We start from the raw sequence: 7,675 nt of genomic DNA on the forward strand, positions 1-7,675 counted from the left end.
GGATGGGTGAGTGCTAGGGTGCAAAGGTGCCAGGGTGGGTGCTAGGATGGGTCGATGCTAGGGTGAGTGGCAAGGTGGGTCCACAAGTGTCAAGGTGGGTGCCGAGGTGGGTGCCAACTTGGGTTCCAAGGTGGGTGCCAAGTGGGCGACTGCTATGGTGGATGCCAAGGTGGGTCACGGGGTGGGTGCCAAGTTGCTAGGTTGTGTTCCAAGGTGGGTGCCAACGTGGCTGCTAGGGTGCGTGGGTTAAAGGGTGTGTCACAACGTGGGTGCCAGGATGGGTGCGCACCCACACTGGCCAAGACGGGTGCAAGGTTGGGTTCCAAGCCCGGTCACAGGCTGGGTGCTAGGATGGGTGGGTGCCAAGGTGGGCACCAGGGTGGGTGCACCCACCCTGGCCAAGGTGGGTCACGGGGTGGGTCCTAGGGTGGGTAACAGGGTGGGTACTAAGGTGCGTGCCAAGGTGGGTCATGGGGTGGGTGCCAAGGTGGGCACCAGGGTGGGTGTGCACCAACCCTAGCCAGGGTAGGTCACGGGGTGGTTGTCGGGGTGGGCGTCAAGGAGCCAAGGTGGGTGGCAAGTAGCCAAGTTGCGTGCCAAGGTGGGTGTCGGGGTGGGTGCCAAGGATCCAAGGTGGGTGCCAAGGAACCAAGGTGGGTGTCTGGGTGGGTGCCGAGGTGGGAGCCAGGGTGGGTCCCAAGGTGAGTGCAAAGGTGGGTGCCAGGGTCAAGGTGAGTGCCAATGTGGGTTCCAAGGTGCCAGGGTCAGGGTGAGTGCCAATGTGGGTTCAAAGGTGCTAAGTTGGGTGCGAGGTTGGGTGCGAGGGTGGGTGGGTGCCAAGGTGTGCTAGGTGGAAGCCCGGGTGGGTCGGCATCCCATGGGTGTCGAGTTGGGTGCCTGATGGGTGCTTCTTGTCAAGTTTTAGTCGTCGGGACTCATTTCGAGCCTTAGAGGTCGTTTCTTGTCCGGTTGCCCTGTCTTCGACCTGGGAACCCAATTTTGGTCCTCGGGTCCCATTTTTTTTTGTCTCGCATCCCACTTTTGGCCTGTGGCCTTTTCGGGGTCGATTCTCGTTTTGGGCATCAGAGCATGTTTCTTCTCCTAAAACCCAATATTTGTTTATTAAGTCTCGGAACACATTTTTGTTCTCGTGGACCCATCATGGGTCTTGGAACGCATTTGTGGTCCTTGGGTCCCATTTTGCATCCCGAAACTTGTGTTTTGGTGCTTGATCCCTATTTTGGGTGCCCACCTTGCACCAAGTGCGCACCCGGGGCAAACCGAGCGCCTTGGTGCACCGGGGCAAGATCGAGCGTGCACCCGAGGCGCCCCGAACATGCACCAAGGTGCACTCGGCCCACATGTGAGCGCAGGTCGTTGCGCCCGAGGTGGTGTGTGGGCACCGCGTTGCAGACGGGACACTGCACGCACACGACGCCCCGTCCAGGTGCACGCACGTAGGCCGGGCCGGGTGCACACCCGACGCCCTAGCAAGGTGCGCGCACCCGGGCAGGGCTCACACTTGGCGAACGGGGCGCACTTCGCGAGGGAGGGTGTGCACCTCGACGGGGGTGGGTGGCCGGGGTGGATTCGCACGTGGGTCGCGGTTTGCTAAGTACACACTGCGACAAGCTCATAACGGGTGCGATCATACCAGCGTTAGTGCACCGGATCCCATCAGAACTCCGCAGTTAAGCGCGCTTGGGCCGGAGTAGTACTAGGATGGGTGACCTCCCGGGAAGTCCCGGTGTTGCACCCTTTCTTAGTTTTTCGCCGGGCGTCGCAATGCTATTTGAATAAACCTTTTGCCCGTTTGCGTTCTCGTCGGGGCCGGGCCGGGCCGGGGTGCGCTGCCCGCACTACCGCGCGCGCGGGGGGCGACACCGAGCGCGCACCCGAGGCGCCCCGAGCACACAGGCCACGGTGCAACCCGGGCGTTGTGCGCGCACCCCGGTGCGCCCGAGGTGCTGCGCGCGCACCCAGGTGAAATCGGTGTGCACCTCGGCCAGTGCGCGCTCGGTCGAGTCGCGCACGTTGGCCAAGGTGCACGGTGATGTTTCTTACTCTAAGGTTCCGCACCAGACGCCCGGGACAGGTGAGCGAAGCTGGGCGGGGCCGGGTGCGCGGCCGGGGCAGGTGCACGCAGCTGGAGAGAGCTTTGGAGCACACCAGAGGTGCGCACCTTGGAGCACACTTCGGAGCGCACCAATGATGCGCTCCATTCAAAAGTTTCCTGAAAAGGCAAAAAAAGTTGAGATTATAGAATTTCCCACTTGAGAGATTGTAAAAAAAAAAAATTTAAAATGAAGGAAACGCGGGTGCCAAGGTGTGCGCGCCCGGGTGCGCAGCCCAGCCAAGGTGTGCGCACCAAGGCGCCCACCCTGGCGAAGGTGCACGCAAGGTGCGCACCCGAGGCAAACCGGACAATTAACCCAACTTTCGACTTCGCGCGCACCTGCGCACCTTGGAGCGCACTTCGGAGCGCTCCTTGTTGCGCACCAATCTTGGGCACCTCGGAGTGCACCATGGCGCCCACCAAGGTGCGCACCCGGGGCAAACCGAGCTCCGACTTCGTGCGCACCTTGGAGCGCACGAAAGGTGCGCACCATGGCGCCCACCAAGGTGCGCAGCCCAGCCAAGGCGTGCGCATCAAGGTGCGCACCCTGGCGAAGGTGCGCACCCGGGGCAAACCGAGCTCCGACTTCGTGCGCACCTTGGAGCGCACAAAGGGTGCGCAACCCAGCCAAGGTGTGCGCACCCCGGGCAAACCGAGCTCCGAATCGTGCGCACCTTGGAGCACACTTCGGAGCCCTCCTTGGTGCGCACCGATGTTGCGCACCTCGGAGCGCACCCGGGGAAAACAATGCAATTAACCCGACTTTCGACTTCGTGGGCACCTCGGAGCGCTCTCGGGTTCGCACCTCGGAGCACACCGAGGTGCGCACCTTTGATGCGCTGCCTTCACCAATTTCCAGAAAAGGCAAGAAAACATTGAGAAGGTGTGCGCACCGAGGTGCCCACCCTGGCGAAGGTGCACGCGAGGTGCGCACCTGGGGCAAACCGGGCTCCGACTTCGTGCACGCCATGCTGCGCACCTTGGAGGGCCATGGTGCGCACCTTGGAGCACACTTCGGAGCGCTCAATGGTGCCCAACCCAGCCAAGGTGCCCACCGCGGCGAAGGTGCACGCGAGGTGCGCACCCGGGGCAAACCGGGCTCCGACTTCGTGCACGCCGCACCTTGGAGCACACTTCGGAGCGCTCCTTGGTGCGCACCAGGGCGCGCAACCCAGCCGAGGTGCCCACCCCGGCGAAGGTGCACGCGGGGTGCGCACCCGAGGCAAACCGGGCTCCGACTTCGTGCACGCCATGGTGCCCACCGCGGCGAAGGTGCACGCGAGGTGCGCACCCGGGGCAAACCGGGCTCCGACTTCGTGCACGCCGCACCTTGGAGCACACTTCGGAGCGCTCCTTGGTGCGCACCAGGGCGCGCAACCCAGCCGAGGTGCCCACCCCGGCGAAGGTGCACGCGAGGTGCGCACCCGGGGCAAACCGGGCTCCGACTTCGTGCACGCCATGGTGCCCACCGCGGCGAAGGTGCACGCGAGGTGCGCACCCGGGGCAAACCGGGCTCCGACTTCGTGCACGCCGCACCTTGGAGCACACTTCGGAGCGCTCCTTGGTGCGCACCATGGTGCCCACCAGGGCGCGCAACCCCGCCGAAGGTGCACGCGAGGTGCGCACCCGGGGCAAACCGGGCTCCGACTTCGTGCACGCCGCACCTTGGAGCACACTTCGGAGCGCTCCTTGGTGCGCACCAGGGCGCGCAACCCCGCCGAAGGTGCACGCGAGGTGCGCACCCGGGGCAAACCGGGCTCCGACTTCGTGCACGCCATGGTGCGCACCAGGGTGCCCACCGCGGCGAAGGTGCGCACCCGGGGCAAACCGGGCTCCGACTTCGTGCACGCCGCACCTTGGAGCACACTTCGGAGCGCTCCTTGGTGCGCACCAGGGCGCGCAACCCAGCCGAGGTGCCCACCCCGGCGAAGGTGCACGCGAGGTGCGCACCCGGGGCAAACCGGGCTCCGACTTCGTGCACGCCATGGTGCCCACCGCGGCGAAGGTGCGCACCCGGGGCAAACCGGGCTAGGACTTCGTGCACGCCGCACCTTGGAGCACACTTCGGAGCGCTCCTTGGTGCGCACCATGGTGCCCACCAGGCCGCGCAACCCAGCCAAGGTGTGCGCACCAAGGTGCACGCGAGGTGCGCACCCGGGGCAAACCGGGGTCCGGCTTCGTGCACGCCGCACCTTGGAGCACACATCGGGGCGCTCCCGGGTTCGCACCGGCGTTGCGCACCGTGGTGGGCACCTCGGAGCGCACCGTGGTGGGCACCTCGGAGCACACCAAGGTGGGCAGCGAGGTGCGCACCTTTGATGCGATGCCTTCACTAATTTCCATAAAAGGCAAAAGAAAACGAGATTTTAAAATTTCCGTTTTGAAAGATAGTGAGAAAAAGGGAATGCTGGTGCCATCTTGAGCCCGCCCTGGTGCGCAGCCCAGCCAAGGTGTGCGCACCAAGGTGCCCACCCTGGCGAAGGTGCGCGCCCGGGCAATTAACCCAACTTCCAACTTCGCGCGCGCCAGGGTGGGAGCGCACCCAACAACCGGGCCTGGGAAGAGCCAATGCGAGAAACCCCACCAAACGCTCTGACAAAAAAAGAGGGGGCGCTCCAGTAACCCCGCTTCGGAGCGCACCCTGGGCAAACCCAGCCAGGGTGCCCACCCCGGCCAAGGTGCAGGCGAGGTGCGCACCCGGGGCAAACCGGGCTCCGACAACGTGCACGCCGCACCTTGGAGCACACTTCGTAGCGCTCCCGGGTGCGCACCTCAGAGCACACCAAGGTGGGCAGCGAGGTGCGCACCTTTGATGCGCTGCCTTCACTAATTTCCAGAAAAGGCAAAAAAAAGAGGAGATTTTAAAATTTCCGTTTTGAAAGATAGTGAAAAAAACGGAACGCGGGTGCCATCTTGAGCCCGCCCTGGTGCACAGCCCAGGTAAGGTGCCCACCCTGGCAAAGGTGCGCACCCGGGCAATTAACCCTACTTCCGACTTCGTGCGCGCCAGGGTGGCAACCGGGCCTGGGAAGAGCCAATGCGAGAAACCCCACCAAACGCTCCGACAAAAAAAGAGGCGGCGCTCCAATAACCCCGCTTCGGAGCGCAGCCGGGGCAAACCCAGCCAAGGTGCCCACCCCGACGAAGGTGCACGCGAGGTGCGCACCCGGGGCAAACCGGGCTCCGACAACGTGCACGCAGCACCTTGGAGCACACTTCGAAGCACTCCCGGGTGCCCACCGGCGTTGCGCACCGTGGTGGGCAGCGAGGTGCGCACCTTTGATGCGCTGCCTTCACTAATTTCCAGAAAAGGCAAAAAAAAATGAGATTTTAAAATTTCCGTTTTGAAAGATAGTGAAAAAAACGGAACGCGGGTGCCATCTTGAGCCCGCCCTGGTGCGCAGCCCAGGCAAGGCATGCGCACCAAGGTGCCCACCCGCGGTGCACGCCCGGGGCAAACCGGGCTCCGACTTCGTGCAGGCCGCACCTTGGAGCACACTTCGGAGCGCTCCTTGGTGCGCACCATGGTGCCCACCAGGGCGCACCCGGGGCAAACCGGGCTCCGACTTCGTGCACGCCGCACCTTGGAGCACACATCGGAGCGCTCCCAGGTTCGCACCAGCGTTGCGCACCTTTGATGCGCTGCCTTCACTAATTTCCAGAAAAGGCAAAAAAAAACGATATTTTAAAATTTCCGTTCTGAAAGATAGTGAAAAAAACGGAACGCGGGTGCCATCTTGAGCCCTTCCTGGTGCGCAGCCCAGGCAAGTTGTGCGCACCAAGGTGCCCACCCTGGCGGAGGTGCGCGCCCGGGGCAAACCGGGCTCCGACTTCGTGCACTGCATGGTGCCCACCAAGGCGCGCAACCCAGCCAAGGTGCCCACCGCAGCGAAGGTGCACGCGAGGTGCGCACCCGAGGTGCACACCCGGGGCAAACCGAGCTCCGACTTCGTGCACGCCGCACCTTGGAGCACACTTCAGAGCGCTCCTTGGTGCGCACCAGGGCGCGCAACCCAGCCAAGGTGCTCACCCCGGCGAAGGTGCACGCGAGGTGCGCACCCGGGGCAAGCCGGGCTCGGACTTCGTGCACGCCGCACCTTGGAGCACACATCGGAGCGCTCCCGGGTTCGCACCAGCATTGCGCACCTTTGATGCGCTGCCTTCACTAATTTCCAGAAAAGGCAAAAAAAAAAAAAAAACGAGATTTTAAAATTTCCGTTTTGAAAGATAGTGAAAAAAACGGAACGCGGGTGCCATCTTGAGCCCGCCCTGGTGTGCAGCCCAGGCAAGTTGTGCGCACCAAGGCACCCACCCTGGCCAAGGTGGGTCACGGGGTGGGTCCTAGGGTGGGTAACGGGGTGGGTACTAAGGTGCGTGCCAAGGTGGGTCATGGGGTGGGTGCCAAGGTGGGCACCAGGGTGGGTGTGCACCAACCCTAGCCAGGGTAGGTCACGGGGTGGTTGTCGGGGTGGGCGTCAAGGAGCCAAGGTGGGTGGCAAGTAGCCAAGTTGCGTGCCAAGGTGGGTGTCGGGGTGGGTGCCAAGGATCCAAGGTGGGTGCCAAGGAACCAAGGTGGGTGTCTGGGTGGGTGCCGAGGTGGGAGCCAGGGTGGGTCCCAAGGTGAGTGCAAAGGTGGGTGCCAGGGTCAAGGTGAGTGCCAATGTGGGTTCCAAGGTGCCAGGGTCAGGGTGAGTGCCAATGTGGGTTCAAAGGTGCTAAGTTGGGTGCGAGGTTGGGTGCGAGGGTGGGTGGGTGCCAAGGTGTGCTAGGTGGAAGCCCGGGTGGGTCGGCATCCCATGGGTGTCGAGTTGGGTGCCTGATGGGTGCTTCTTGTCAAGTTTTAGTCGTCGGGACTCATTTCGAGCCTTAGAGGTCGTTTCTTGTCCGGTTGCCCTGTCTTCGACCTGGGAACCCAATTTTGGTCCTCGGGTCCCATTTTTTTTTGTCTCGCATCCCACTTTTGGCCTGTGGCCTTTTCGGGGTCGATTCTCGTTTTGGGCATCAGAGCATGTTTCTTCTCCTAAAACCCAATATTTGTTTATTAAGTCTCGGAACACATTTTTGTTCTCGTGGACCCATCATGGGTCTTGGAACGCATTTGTGGTCCTTGGGTCCCATTTTGCATCCCGAAACTTGTGTTTTGGTGCTTGATCCCTATTTTGGGTGCCCACCTTGCACCAAGTGCGCACCCGGGGCAAACCGAGCGCCTTGGTGCACCGGGGCAAGATCGAGCGTGCACCCGAGGCGCCCCGAACATGCACCAAGGTGCACTCGGCCCACATGTGAGCGCAGGTCGTTGCGCCCGAGGTGGTGTGTGGGCACCGCGTTGCAGACGGGACACTGCACGCACACGACGCCCCGTCCAGGTGCACGCACGTAGGCCGGGCCGGGTGCACACCCGACGCCCTAGCAAGGTGCGCGCACCCGGGCAGGGCTCACACTTGGCGAACGGGGCGCACTTCGCGAGGGAGGGTGTGCACCTCGACGGGGGTGGGTGGCCGGGGTGGATTCGCACGTGGGTCGCGGTTTGCTAAGTACACACTGCGACAAGCTCATAAC

The 7,675-nt window shown here is 63.1% G+C and overlaps 1 non-coding gene across 1 annotated transcript; it reads left to right on the forward strand.

The window, feature by feature from the left end:
* The first annotated feature begins 1,640 nt into the window (after positions 1-1,640).
* Positions 1,641-1,759, forward strand: LOC131866644 (5S ribosomal RNA). The gene has a single exon (XR_009365245.1). It is a non-coding gene; the product is annotated as a 5S ribosomal RNA (ribosomal RNA).
* The last annotated feature ends 5,916 nt before the right edge of the window (positions 1,760-7,675 follow it).

The sequence above is a fragment of the Cryptomeria japonica genome, unplaced genomic scaffold (assembly GCF_030272615.1).
Source record: "Cryptomeria japonica unplaced genomic scaffold, Sugi_1.0 HiC_scaffold_152, whole genome shotgun sequence".
NCBI lineage: Eukaryota > Viridiplantae > Streptophyta > Pinopsida > Cupressales > Cupressaceae > Cryptomeria > Cryptomeria japonica.